Genomic DNA, 15,548 nt, shown 5'->3' on the forward strand with positions numbered 1-15,548 from the left:
CAAGGAGGACTCATGGCTGCTTTTAGCATCGCAGTGTCCCCTTGTACTCTACCTTCAGCAAATGAAATTGCGCCCTCACAACCACTTTGAGCTTTCACATTTCTTACCAATTCGTTTTAACCCTCCCCCTGAGGCTGGCATTCCATCTCATGGGGGTGTCATGCTGCTCATAAGGGATGACATTCATAGTCAACCCATCTTGCTGCCTACCCTTCTTCAAGCTATTGCAGTTCGCCTTTTCCTTCCCCTCTGTACCATTTATGTCCCTCTGTCATTCGATGCCACCAGGGCAGACTTTCTTGAGCTTATTGGGCAGCTACCTCCCCCATTTTTCTCCTCAGTGGGTTTAATGCACATCATCCCCTTTGGGGTTCTCCCAGGACCTGACAGATAGATGCCCTCTTGGCTGACCTTCTTAACCAACTTAACCTCTTCTGCCTTAACACTGGCACACCCACTTTCTTTTCCTACTCCTCGCACACCTATTCCCATTTGGACCTATATTTCTGCACTGCCCATCTTGCCCATCATTTTGAGTGGTCCGTTCTTTCTGACACCTACTCGAGTGACCATTTCGCATGTGCTATCCATTTGCTGACTCCTACCCCATCTGCATGGATGCCCAAATGGGAGCTTACTAAGGCTGACTGGCAGCTTTACTCCTCCCTAGCAACCTTTGAAGAACAAGATTTCCCCAGTTGTGATGCCAAGGTGGAATATCTCACAAACATTATCCTTACTGCTGCAGAATGTTCCATTCCTCGCACTTCCTCTTTACCACGTTTTGTTCCAGTCCCTTGGTGGACTGAGGCATGCTACAATGCAATTCGCACACAGAGACATGCTCTCTGCATTTTTAACCATCATCCTACGATGGCAAACTGCATTCATTATAAACAGATGTGTGCAAAGTGTCATCATGTTCTTAGGGATAGCAAAAGATGTAGCTGGATTTCATGCACTAGTTCTTTTAACAGTTCCACCCCTTCCTCTGTCATGTGGGACAACCTCTGATGGCTCTCTGGGACAAGACCCCTTCCCCAGTTTCTGGCCTAACAGTAGCAGATGATGTCATCGTGGACCCTATTGCTATTTATAGCACCTTGGGCTACCATTTTGCGGACGTTTCAAGCTCTTCCCACTATCACCCTGCCTTCCTACATTGGAAACAAGCGGAGGAGGCTTAGGCGATACCCTTCACTTCTCCAAATTGTGAGTGCTACAATGCTGCCTTTACTATGACGGAGCTTGATCTTGCTCTCAGTTCATCCCGATCCTCCACCCCAAGCCAGATGCCATCCAAATTCAGATGTTGCAGCACCTTTCTCTTGCAGGCAAGCACTTTCTACTTAACATGTACAATTGCGTCTGGGCAGAGGGCACATTTTCCGGACACTGGTGTGAAGCCACTGTCATACCCATACATATGCCTGGTAAGGACAAAAACCTTCCTTCTAGCTACCTTGTGTTTGCAAGGTGATGGAACGTATGATTCATGCCCAACTGGTATGGTGGCTTGAGTCTTGCAATTTACTGACAAATGCACAGTGTGGATTTCAAGTGCTTTCTGCAGTTGACCATCTCATTACATTGTCCACCCATGTCATGAATGGTTTCCTGTGTAAATTCCAGACTGTGGCTGTGTTTTATGATTTGGAGAAGGCCTGCGACTCCTTCTGGAGAACTGGTATCCTCCATTCTCTTTACATGTGGAGTGTCTGTGGCTGCCTGCCCTGTTTCCTTCAGGCATTTTTAAAAGATCATGTTTTCAAGGTGCGTGTGGGTTCTGCCTTTTTGGACACCTTTATCCAAGAAAACAGTGTGCCTCAAGGTTGCATCCCGACCGTCATCCTCTTTGCTATCACCATTAAACCTATAATGGCCTGTCTCCTGCCGGGCATCTCCAGGTCCCTTTTTGTTGATGATTTTGCCATCTATTGCAGTTCTCCACGTACCTGTCTCACTGACTGGCGTCTTCACCAATGTCTTGATTGTCTTTATTTCTGGAGCATCGACAATGGCTTTCGCTTTTCCACTGACAAAACCATCTGTATGAATTTCTGGGGATGCAATTGGTTTCTCCCACCATCTTTACATCTTGGGCATGTTGCCCAACCATTCATTGAAACTACAAAATTCCTGGGGCTCATGCTTGATAGGAAACTCTCTTGGTCTTCCCACGTATCTTACCTGGCAGCCTGCTGTACGTGGTTCCTCAATGTCCTACATGTCCTCAATGCTACTTCCTAGGGCGCCGATTGGACATCCTCCTCCGTTTGTACCAGTCCTTGTCTGTTCAAAACTCGACTATGGGTGCTTTGTTTATGAGTCTGCATGTCCATCCCTCTTACACTGTCTCAACACTATCCACCATCAAGGCATCTGTTTGTCCACAGGTGCCTTTTACATAAGCCCGGTTGAGAGTCTGTATGATGAAGCTGCTGAACTACTACTGTCCTACCGCCATGACATTCTCCTCAGCAGGAATGCATGCCGCTTGTCTGCCATGCGTGGCCACCCATCCTATACCTCCTTCTTTGATGATTCCTTTGATGACCAGAATGGGGCGCGTCCCTCTTCTGTGTTACTTCCTGGTGTCCGCTTTTGGTACTTGCTACGGTGGCTTAACTTCACATTATCTGCGCCTTTCCCCATGGGTGAGAACCCTTCACCACCTTGGCTTCGTGAAGCAGCCCATGTTAACCTTGGCCTTCATTCACTTCCTAAGGACACTACTCCAGCCTCACTCTATTGCCTTCAGTTTCACGACCTTTGCATGGGACTTCACAATAGTACCTTTGTATAGACTGATGACTCTCGGATTGACCGTGGGGTCGGGTGTGCCTTCACCATTGGCACCCGTGTCTTTTGATTTGGCTTCTGGCACACTGCTCAGTATTTACAGCTGAGCTCTTCCTTCTGTATCAGGCCATGGAGTACATCCGGCAACACAGCCTTTTCAGTTGTGTCCTCTGCTTGGACTCACTCAGCACCCTTCAAAGTCTATGTGCGCTGTAAACCACCCATCCCTTAGTGCAGTGGGTCCAGGAAAACTGTCACTTGCTCATTCTTGATGGAGCCAGTGTGATGTTTCTGTGGGTCCCTGGTCATGTCAGTCTGCCAGGAAACGAGGCTGCTGACACTGCTGCCAAGGCTGCAGTTCTTGTACCTCAGCCCATGAGTACCTGTATTCTTTTCGATGATCTCTGTGTTGCCATTTGTCAGGATTTGGTGTTCCTTTGGCATCACCATTGGTCCTCCCTTCATGGGAATAAGCTCAGGATTATTTAGCCTCTCCCAGCCACTTGGATGCCAGGAGAAGGTCATTTTAACTAGGTGCTATCACTTTGTACACATTGCACCCAAGTTTTAACTGTCCGCCACTTCCTGATGGAATGCTCATTTTTTAACAGTTTACGTTCCCGCTTGAGTTTGCCGTCTAAGTTATTGGCCATTTTAGCAAATGACGCACGGGCTGTCGACTGCGTTTTACTTTTTATCCACCAATAAGGCGGAGGCCATTTAATTTTTAGTTTTGGACCTCCATTTCAGTATGGTGTCTCTTTTAGCCCTTTTTCCACGTGCCTGTTTTTAGCTGTCTTTTATTATGTCAATTTTGAGTGATGTATAGTTATTTTTTAACTCCTCTCTGTCTTCGTGTTCTATAGTTTTGACTTGGGCATGTATGATCCCAGTTGTTTTTTGCGCCCTGAAGCAAAACAAAACCAAACCAATATTAATAGTAAAATCACTTTTTGGAAATGATGCAGTTATCTACAATGAAGTACTACCTGAGAGAAGCTGTATAAATATTTAGTCAGATCTTGATAAGATTTCAATATGGTGCAGAGATTGTCAATTTGCTCTAAATGTTCAGAAATGTAAAATTGTGCACTTCACAAAATGAAGAAATGTAGTATCCTTTGACTATAATATCAGTGAGTCACTGTTGGAATTGGCCAACTCATACAGATACTTGGGTGTAACACTTTGTAATAATATGAAATGGAATGATCACATAGATTGAGTCATGGGTAAAGCAGGAGGTAGACTTCAGTTTATTGTTCAGTTTATTGATAGAATACTGGTGAAGTGCAATCATTCTACAAAGGAGATTGCTTACAAATGACTTATGCGAGCCATCCTAGAATATTGCTCAAGTGTGTTGTATCCATACCAGATAGGACTAACAGGGATATTGAGTGTATGCAGAGAAGGCCAGCATGAATGATCACAGGTTTGTTTAATCCATGGGAGAGTGTCACATACATACTGAAGGAACTGAAATGGCAGACTCTTGAAGACAGACATAAACTATCCCGAGAAAGTCTATTACTAAAGTTCAAGAACCGACTTTAAATGATTATTCTAGGGATATACTATAACCCTCTATGTATAGCTCACACAGGGATCATGAGGATAAGATAAGAATAATTACTGCTCACACAGAGGCAATCAAACAATCATTCTTCCTACATTCCATACATAAATGGAAGAGAAAGAAACCCTAGTAACTGGTACAATGGGTTCGTACCCTCTGCCACACACTTCACTGTGGATTGCAGAGTATAGATGTACAAAAATATGATGCACAAAAATGCTGTGCATTTCCAATTGTGATTTGTGGTTTATTTGTCTAATAACATACATATACTAAATATCTGATTACAGTACAGGAGACATATCAGAATATGGTTAATACAATTTAACTGATATAAAGCTATAGGTAATAAGATGGAGTTGTATTTAAACATCCATGCAGTTTTTTTGTGAAAAGATACCTCTACATATTCACATAACAAGACAATTTATAAAATACATTCTGCTCAAATATTCAGTTCATCGTTCATGAAATTCACAACTGAGTAGAAGCATCACTGAAGCAGACTATATGTAGCTTTCTTTTCAGTGAGTCTAGGTTCATACTCAAAATGTTCTTGTTTTTAATTTGCTACCAATGTTCATTTCCATATACTGGGGAGTCTGAGCATTTAAGTATAAACAATGAGCATGTGTGATCAAAACAGTTCTCCTTGCATAGTTCTAAACTGATATGCAAAAAATGATAATGTAGATATATAGGGAGGGCACTGTTAATAATTTCAGATTTTGAATCAGTGGATAACATGATTTTCTTGGATTCACAGCACACATATTTCAATAATTCTTTCCTGTAATTTCAGTATACACATTAAATTGCTTGAATTTCCCCAAAAAACAATACCGTACCTTATAACAGACCAAAATGAGCTGTGGTATACAATTTTCCTTGTGTCCATGTCTGTGGCATTTGCCAAAAGTGCAAAACTACATAGTTTGTTTACTAGATATTCCACATGTTTGTTCCAATTTAAATTTTTATCTAGGTTTGATCCTAAAAATTTTAAAGAATCAACTCTTCTACACTTTGATTTTTATGATTTATTTTAATTTCCTGGGATGTTGACTGTTTTGTTCTGAACAGGGCCACATGGGTTTTTGGGATGTTCAGGGTTAATCCATTGAGCCGACACCATGTTTCTAAATGACCTTTTGTACTGATGATGCAGACAGTGATGTTTTCTGGCTCAAGCTCCTCAATTAATACAGACGTGTCATCTGCAAATAAAACCATTGGGCATTTGTATTACAATGAAAGTAATAAATTTCTAACAATACAGTGTAACTGGATAGATAAAAGAAATCTACTCACCAAGCAGCGGCAGGATTAACTTATGAAACCTTTCGGAATCAGTGGCTCCTTCTTCCGGCAAAAGAGCTGAAGTGGAAGGAAGAGGGGTGAAGGAAAAGGACTGGAGAAGTTTAGCATAAGGGGTACAGTTTGGAAAAGTCACTCAGACCCCTGGGTGGAGGGAGACTTACTAGACAGGATGAGAAGGAAAAACAGTCCCCAACAATCAGTCTTTCTTTCTCATCCCATCCAGTAAGTCTCCCCCTGACCTGGGGTTCTGGGTGAATTTTCTGAACTGTATCCCTTTTGCTAAACCTGTCCAGTTCTTTTCTTTATCCCTCTTCCTTCTTTTCAACTCTTCTGCTGGAAGAAGGAGCCACTGGCTCTGAAAGCTTGCGTAAGTCAAATCTTTTTGTGTGTGTTTGTTCTCCTGCCACTGCTTGGTGAGCAGATTTTTTTTTATCCCTCCAAGAGCATTTTTATTGATTGGTAGATCGTTAATGTAGAATAGAAACAAAGTACGTCCTAGGATTGAACCTTGAGGGACATTTCAAAGAATGATTTCCTGCATTTGCTGCACCACTCTTTGTTTCTTATTGCACAGATATTACATAAGCCAGTGCAGAACACTACCCCTGATTTCATACCTTTCAAGTTTATGGCTAAGTAGTGCATGATTTTTTGAGGTCACAAATATATCTGTGACCTCATTTTTATTGTCTAATGATGTCCTAATCTTGCCAACAAACTTGTTAATTACATCTATAGTGCTTTTCCCATGCCGAAAGCCAAAGTGATTTTTCAAAATAATCCCATATTTTTCAATAAAATTTTGAATCTGGATGGCAGCTACTTTTTCATATACTTTTGACAGGACTGGAAAAAGAGATATGGGATGACAATTTTCCATATCCTCTCTTTATTCTTTTTTGAACAGTAGTTTTGCTTTTTCATACTGTAGCACCTCTGGGAAACATCCATATTTAAAAGATTGGTTTACCATTTTAGACAGTGGGTGTCCTATTATTTTACACATAAATTTGAGAACTTTTGTGGGTATTCCAACCCAGTCTGAAGAGGTTTTGTTTTTCAGTGTTAATGTAATATTTTCTACCTCTACTGCTGACATTGTTTTAAATTTTGTGAGGCATTCACACATTAGATCTAGTCCAAAGGGACATACTTTGTTGTCATAATTTGCAACATTGATATCTGACTTCACTACATTACTGAAGAACTCATTGAAGCATTCTGAAATTTTGAGCTAGATTTACAATAACCTCATCTTGCAGCTTGATTTTACAAATTTCATGACTAGAGGCTTTAACACCTAGCTAAGATTTCACAAGTGACCACACTGCCTTTGATTTATTCTCATGTCTTAAAATTAAATTATTATTTACCATTTGCTTTACTGCCTTGGCAACTTTCTTAAATGTAATTTTGTATCATCTAACATATTCAACAAAGTCAGTAAGATTTTGGAGCAAGTAGAACTTGATGAAATCCAGAGATTAAATCCAAGTTTGTCATGGATTTAATACACTCAAACTTACATAATAAACACATGAAATGTATTTGCAGTTGCAAATACGGACTACCATCAGTTATGTAATGAAATGATGACTACAAAAATTTGTGCTGGGTTGAGGACCCGAACCTGGATTTCCTGCTTGCGATAGGTGGAGAATCCGGGTTCGAGTCACGATATGGCACAAATTTTCATTGTCATCATTTCATTATACAGCCGATGATTGTCCATATCCACAATTGAAAATACATTTCGTGTATTTCATAATGGCTGTACTTCTCACAGTGCCTGTGCAGGCAAGTCCAAAGGAAGTTACATTATAATTTGGAGTATCACAGGCACTGCAGTATGTTTCCCCCATATGAGAATATACGTGATGGATGTATGATTATATGTTGTAGACACATGGTTGACAGCATAGGGAAGTTTGGGTCTGGCTGTGAGCCTTGCTCGGATAACCTAATGGTAAGGTGACCACTTGTGATAAGTGGGAAATCCTGGTTTGCATCCAGGTCCGTCACAAATTTTCATTGTTGTCATTCCATTATACAGCTGATGGTTGTCCATATTTGCAACTGTAAGTACAAAATGGTTCAAACGGCTCTGAGCACTATGGGACTTAACATCTGAGGTCATCAGTCCCCTAGAATTTAGAACTACTTAAACCTAGCTAACTAAGGACATCACACACATCCATGCCCGACGCAGTATTCGAACCTGCGACCGTAGCGGTCACGTGGTTCCAGACTGAAGTGCCTAGAACCGCTCGGCCACACCAGCCGGCTGTAAATACATGTCATGTATTTCATAGCAGTTGTAGTCCTTACAGTAGCTGTTCCTTCCATGTCCAAAGGAACATTGTATCATAATTTGGAACAACACAGGCACTGCAGTATCATGTAATAACTAATTTATGTTCTCAGAATGGTCATTTTCTCTGTATGTGAATTTGTTCACAAGCCTAGAGTCTAAAGCGAGTAGGACACCTACATTTTGTTACAATTATCAAAGAATGGTTGTGATAACTACTACTCTGAATTATAACATTGCTTTCCATCTATTGCAACTCTTTTTCAATGGCTGGACTCTATGAAATTGATACATCATGTGCTTATTAAAGAGTGGTTCATGGGGTTTCAATTTTTGTACATGTTCAGAATTCTTCACACTTCACCGTAAGCACTGAAAAAAATGAAATGAAATGATCATATGACATTGTTGGCTGGGATGTCCCTTGTAGGTTCGGTCACCAAGTGCAAGTCTTATTTCGGCCAACACCACATTGGGTGACTTGCGGCCAATGATGAGGATGAAATGATGGTGAGGACAACACAACACCCTGTCCACGAGTGGAGAAAATCTCCAATCTGGCCAGGAATTGAACTCAGGCCCAGAGCATGGGAGGCAAGCACATTACCACCCAGCTAAGCAGGCAGACTTGGTATAGCACTGAACACATTGTATATTATCATGACAAACATTTTAGCTCATGCTTGTGTTTATCATTCAGTCCTATGGTTTCAGATATCTTTCCCTCAATTATATTCATTAACCCCTTTTACTCAACTTCTAGTCCTATTGTATAAATTTCTTTGTTTACTAATGCCAGTCTGTTTGTTTTTTCACAGTCATCTGCCTTTTCCTCATCCATAAACTTTGTTTGGATTATGTTCCCTTTCTTGTCTGTAACATATAATGTTTTGGAAAAGCTAGATCGCTACTTGCTATAAAGACCATACATTAAGCTGTATACAGGCACAACTAAAAGACAACTAAAAGATACTTACACATTGGCTTTGAGCCACAGACTTCATCAGAAAAAGAAACACACACACATTCATTCACACATGCAAGCACACCTCACGCACATGTGACTACTATCAGCAGCAGCTTGAAACAAGTTGCCAAAGATGGCAGTCACAAGTGCGTGAGATGTGCTTGCTTGCATGAATGAATGTGTTTGTATTTCTTTTTCTGACATAGGCTTTGTTCAAAAGCTAGTGTGTAAGTATCTTTTAGTTGTGCCTGTCTGCAACTTAATGTGTTGTCTTTACAGTAAGTAGCAATCTATCTTTTCCTTACATTGTTGATATTCCAATCTGGCACTTCCATTGTTTGACATATAATGTTTTCTCTTTCCATTAAAGAGCTGCACAAACTTAGTGTAACCAGTGCCCAAAATGAATTTATCATTTAATTGTGGTATTATTTAGCAACCGTGTTGAAATTTTACATTCTCAATTTCAAGTGTCAGTAAAGTCTGATATCTTACCAACTTACTGTGTCTACCAATAACCACTCTAATCTTATCTCCTGTCACAAGCATTTCAATATAATTCTTATTTTGCCTAAATTAATTATGTAAATTTTCAGATATCCCATAAATTCTGCCCCTTAATAAAGTAATGCTTTCTCTTCACGATTTCCTATTTCAAAGTGAGCTTATGAGTTCCCTATTTCATCACTTGTCTTTCTATCAAGCTAATACCTTAAACACCTAGTTCAGATTTCACAACTGACCACACTGGCAGCTCCCTTTCAGTTTCACTGAACTCCATATCCTTACTATTTTGAATGTTTTTGCTCTTGTTTCTGGTTAATTTGTAGTTACTCATTTTACTCTGAAGCAAGGAGTGCTGATAAATGGTCATGGTACAAGATACTTTATTTTAACTTTCATACAAGAAATCAGGGACAAACATCAGTCACTAGAAGAACTAAGAATAATCTAGAATAAAAAGTCTTGCAAATCGTCTCTCAATTCCATGCACTCGCATCGATTCCTCAGCTGTCGATCTGTGTCACCAATAAGTTGCCATAATAGCCCCCATCTTTTGAGAGTGGATTGCTGAATGACTGACTGAGTGATGTTGCCCACGGTAGTGCATAGCTATACCATTTCTGCATTGGAGTGTCATTACCCGATGAGTCATGAGTCTCTGTGAAAGTGGAGTAACAACTATTTATTGGTAATTGAAGAGTTTGCTTGCAGAATTTGGGGGTGCCAGGAACAGATGAGAATTTTGGGTGTATCTTCTATCCTGCTTGAGTGATAAAACCTGATGCAGATTGAGCTTTGAATGTCTGAGAGTTGCATCTTGCAAGAGTAGCTAGTGGAACTGTATCATTGATAGATTGATTTGGTGAAGTTGTGGTGGTATTCTCCTCTGAGGACTGTTTGCCTGATGGGGTTTACCTTCGAAAAGCTGCCTTTGTTGTCCCTGAAGACTTTTTCTATGATGTAAGCAGACTTCACTCCCTCAACAGACACTGTTGTGGCCTTGCCATCTTACAGTATTACAGTGGTGTAAAAGCCACATTGTAATAATTGAATATGGCCCCAAGTACAGGGAAATAATGGTGGCTTGATCGCATTGACGCATAAGCTCTTGTGTGATCAGTTTTGGAGGTCCTTAAGGAAAAATGTTTGCTTGATGCCATGACAGAATGGTGTTGTCAGAATGAGTCACTGCCTTGTGTGCTACAGTGTCTGTGTGAACACTTGTAGTATGTGTGCCAGGGGGAGTTGTAACTTCCTGGCTTTCTGTGAGCTCTGCTGGAACATGTATTTGCTGCACATCAACTAGTTGGCTCAGGGCCAGACTGATGTTTGTTTTAATTCAATTCAATTCAATTCAATTAATAGCTGTTCTCTAGCTGAGTAATGTGACAGAAAATGCATCACTCCAGGTACTGTTGTGGCACTTGAGTGCTCCTTTCAGTGTTCTATGTAGCTGTTCCACCATTCCATTACTCAAGGGGTGGTAGCTCATAGTCTTGGGATGTGAGATTCCATGCAGTTTTTTGAGTTCTGTAGAAAGTTAGCAATCAAATTGAAGGCTACAATCAGCAAACAAAATCCTTAGCCACAGTCTCTGTTGAAATATCGATAATTGGTGTAGCTTCTGGCCAAAAGGTAGAGTGGTCTATTATCACCAACAAGTACTTGTACCCAATGGAGTAAGGCACTGGTCCAGTGATGTCCAGATGTACAACCTGGAGTAACTATGTCTCCAATAGGTGTGAAGGAGTGCTGGTAAACGGTAATGATGCAAGATACTTTACTTTAACTTTTATACAAGAGATCAGTAACGAACACCAATCACTATAAAATCTAAGAATAATCTAAAATACAAAGTCTTGCAGACCACCTCTCAACTCCATGCACTCACATCAATTCCTCAACTATCAATCTCTGTTGCTGACATGTCACTACAAATCCACTAACCTTCTTCTTCCAGTTAACAGTTATATGAAAGTGAACATTGCTACTTACACTGAAGTGGAAAAGAAACTGGTAAAGGGATGCATATTCAAATACAGAAATATGTTAGCAGGCAGAATATGGCACTGTGGTCGGCAGCACCTATATAAGCCAACAAGTGTCTGGTGCAATTATTAGATTGGTTACTGTTGCTACAATGACAGATTATCAAGGTTTAAGTGAGTTTGAACATGGTGTTATAGTTGGCATATGAGCAATGGGACACAGCATCTTCGAGGCAGTGATGAAGTGGGGATTTTCCCATATGACCATTTCACGAGTGTGCATGCTCCATGTTATTTTGGAGTCATTGACAAAAGTACAAATATGTTCAGGAATTCCTTGGGAGGTTTATCGGGGCCCTTGCTGTAGATGTTGTACATTAATGAACTGACAGACAATTTAATAGTAGTTTCAGACATTTAGCATATGATGCTGATCTAAAATGAAGTGATATGTGAGAAATCTGCACAGATGTGAAAGGTAGGTATTGTTCTAATAATCATATACATAACTGCTTAATTTTTTATCAATAAGGGAGATTACTTTTCTTAGTGCTTGCAACTTTTCATTTTCAAAGTCTGTGGTTACTTTACCACAGATGTCAAAGCAGGTTTGCATTAATAAAAACTGAAATTTTCCAATAAGTTCATTGCATATGCTTTCTAAATTAGTTTCGTTACACATGATTAAAATATTCATTTCCCAAACACAAGCTGTTTGACATTGGTTCCAGTTTTATTTTGAAATTATCTTTCAACTATTTTAGTAAGCTTTCAGTGTCCTATTGATCTGTGGCCACAATTAATCCTTTAACTACATAAGGAATGACAATAAGCATTTTATCATCTATGTCCTTAGTATGTAGCATATATATTATGCAATTCACCATTGCTCCATACTACAGTTGACAGCAGTTTCAGCCCACACACCAACCAAAATTCTATCCATTTAGATGGATTGTTTTCCTCTAAAGTTTCAATTTTGACAGACATTCACTGACAGCAATGCAGCATATAACTTTGTGGCGTAGAGCACCATAAATATCGATATTTGTTCTGTGCGTAAGTGTGCTATCTTTGAGGAGAGGGCTTTGGGCAGGATGTTGGACGCTAACAGCAGTTAGCCTCCGGACTTGTATCTGTGTAGAAGCTAAGTGTGAATAAATCTGTATCTGAGTGAATTCTAGTTGTTTACCTACAACTATTCCATATTCCCTCACTAGAGACCCCGTATCTTCAGAATCCTTCAGCCAGAACATGCAGTGGAATTCATCGAGTGCCGCCAGTTTCTTCCAACCGCCAACGGTCGTGGACTCTGGCTTTGTTAGCCTGGACCTTCCCACGTGTTCTCCACAGAGTGTTGGTAGGAACATTCCTACTCCTGTGTCGAACACACAATTCAATACAGTTCGTGGCATCGAGTGAGGTTTAGCTACTTTGGAAAATCCAGTAGTAAATTCAAACTCGAATCAGTTCCCGCCACGCGTGTATCCTTCCGCGCCGGCTAGTCAACAGGTGTTCAATGCTAACCAAACAGCAAATATCACACCGAGTGTGCATCCTAGTGGACGTGTGTGGGATCCTTGTGTTGCTTCTAATCAAGTCAACAATTCTGTGCTGGACAGTAATTACTCCGACATCTACAACCAGCCCCACCACTCACGGTCGTGTGAATACTGTGTGCATAACGGACATTCACCGGCATACTTAAGCACTTGTGGCTTCTCTCCGAGCTACCACGTCAATGAGAATGCACATTTTGACTACGATCCTCACACCGTTCGAGCATCCGTCGCTTCTCAGCCGCCCCCCCGGCATCAAGTGAATTTCGCGATTCCCGCATTACGGGACGCCAATAATTTGGACTCGCAATCTTCTGCATGCTCTATTTCTGTCCGAAGTAATAGGCGCACCTACGCAGTGACTGCAGTGCCGAATCTGCCGAAATTACCAGACTTCAAACCCACTCACCCGGAGTTCTGGTTTAACCTGGTTGAGCAAACATTCAATGTCTGTGCTTTGGACGATGACGTATGCTTCACCTGCCTCATAAACCATCTTCACGACCGCATCGATTTAATTTACGATCTGGTCAAAGCACCCCCCCTAGTAGGGAAGTGCTGCGTGTGGCAATTTGCATGCCTTTGTTAGGCCTTCTGGCAAGGTGATTCTCCGCCTGCCGGCTGATGAAGTGCTACACCTCCACTCCAGGACGGGACGTCGTCTTCAGCCGCCGGCGTCGCTTGCTGACTTCACTGTCGATGTACCGGGTTTCACCCTCCGGTCTCCTACCAGTCGACCGCTTCCGCCTGACGCAGAAGAACTGTGCATTACCTTCCTAACTTCTCACCCCCCCCCCCCCCCCCCATTCACAGGGACATACTCCATACTGTGCGGGGGGCTATGTGGCATAGAGCGCCATAAATATCGATATTTGTTCTGTGCATAAGTGTGCTATCTTTGAGGAGAGGGCTTTGGGCAGGATGTTGGACGCTAATGGCAGTTAGCCTCCGGACTTGTATCTGTGTAGAAGCTAAGTGTGAATAAATCTGTATCTGAGTGAATTCTAGTTGTTTACCTACAACTATTCCATATTCCCTCAACTTTTATATATTTTTTCTTTTACATTAAAAGCAAATTTGTCCAACACTTAGCAAATTAGTTAATAAATGTATGCACAATATTTACTACAATCTCATTTGTATGTGCTGTAGCAATCAGAATAACATTTCTGATGTTAATGTACATACACAATCAGCATACAGAGCTTCTAAAATCATTAATATGCACTCTGTGCTGCCCACTGAAATTGTAACACTGTGAGGTACTGCAAAAGATGTTAAACTGGTATGAAATGTACTACATGCTTGGACATGCCAAAGGTTAGGATTTAACTTCAACTGCACAAAGTAGGTAGGATTTATGTCACCTACATTCTGAATATAAGGAAAGATTATGCAGCATCATTCTATTCAGAAAACATATCCAAATGTTGGTTGTCTGAGAGAGAATCACATTATGCCTTCTGTAAGAAGAGAAATGTTTACCAGAACACATCAGAATTTTAAAATGACAAGATCATGACCCTCTTGAATCTGGGATTCACCATTCTGTGATGTTCCTGCTCTTGTTGGTCAAGATCTCTTGACTATCATGCAAATATGGAATTGATGGATTCAGAAGGACCATACTCTATACCGTGCAGGATCTCAGTGGACTTGAGTGGATAGATATATTATTCTCTCAAACTTGCAGCCATGTCATGTACCTTGAGCTATGAAATGGGCTTGTTTACAGGAAGACAAGTACACAAAGAGATCTTGTGATGATGTTGGGAGTACCATTGACTGCTAGCACAGTGACAATCATCACTCCTCCATCGACATGACAGGAGAGAGAGGCATACCGACAGTGGTGCCCACCAAGCACCAACTCAGGACACATAAGTTGTACTGTATCGCCTTTTCAGACAAGTCCCTCTTCTTTGTACAGCATCACATGTGTGAAGGCTGTGAGGAGAGTGCACAATGCCAGCACGTTGCTTGATGGTGCTGGCTACCAGTGACTGAACCTCTGGTAATGTGGAAAGCAGGGCATTCTGATGTGTTGAGGCTGGTAGATGAGCCCTACTGAGTCTCTGTGACACAATCTCTTGACAAAATAATCAAAGAATTGATATTGCCTATGCTGTTCTGTTGTACCTCAATACAGAGTTTCATCTGTTGCGCTTGAGATCACGTTCTTGTCGTATCTCAGCCGCTTAAAAAATCTGGTTATGTGTTGCTGAGAGATGACCACTTCCTAGCCACTACAATCGATGAAAATTGGCATGTAGTTCAAAGAGAATGGAATGACATACTTGTATCTGTCATTCAAGCTCAATTTAACTCAATGCCCAACTGGGTTAGAGATGTTGTTACTGCCAGAGGTGGCAACTCTGTGAACTAAATTTCTCACCCCCCCCCCCCCCCCAATATAATTTCATTATTTGCTGTCTTCCATTGTTGCAACTTTAATGACCAGCAGTGTTTGTTGACAAATGCGAAACTGGTACCAAATGACAACCAGTGTCACTTGTAC

The 15,548-nt window shown here is 41.1% G+C and overlaps 1 protein-coding gene across 1 annotated transcript in view; it reads left to right on the plus strand.

The window, feature by feature from the left end:
- The window catches only part of LOC126259241 (dynein regulatory complex subunit 7), a 742,488-nt gene that overhangs the window by 549,564 nt on the left and 177,376 nt on the right, over positions 1–15,548 (plus strand). The gene's annotated exons all lie outside the window — the stretch shown is intronic.

This window comes from Schistocerca nitens, chromosome 5 (assembly GCF_023898315.1).
Source record: "Schistocerca nitens isolate TAMUIC-IGC-003100 chromosome 5, iqSchNite1.1, whole genome shotgun sequence".
Taxonomy (NCBI): Eukaryota; Metazoa; Arthropoda; class Insecta; order Orthoptera; family Acrididae; genus Schistocerca; species Schistocerca nitens.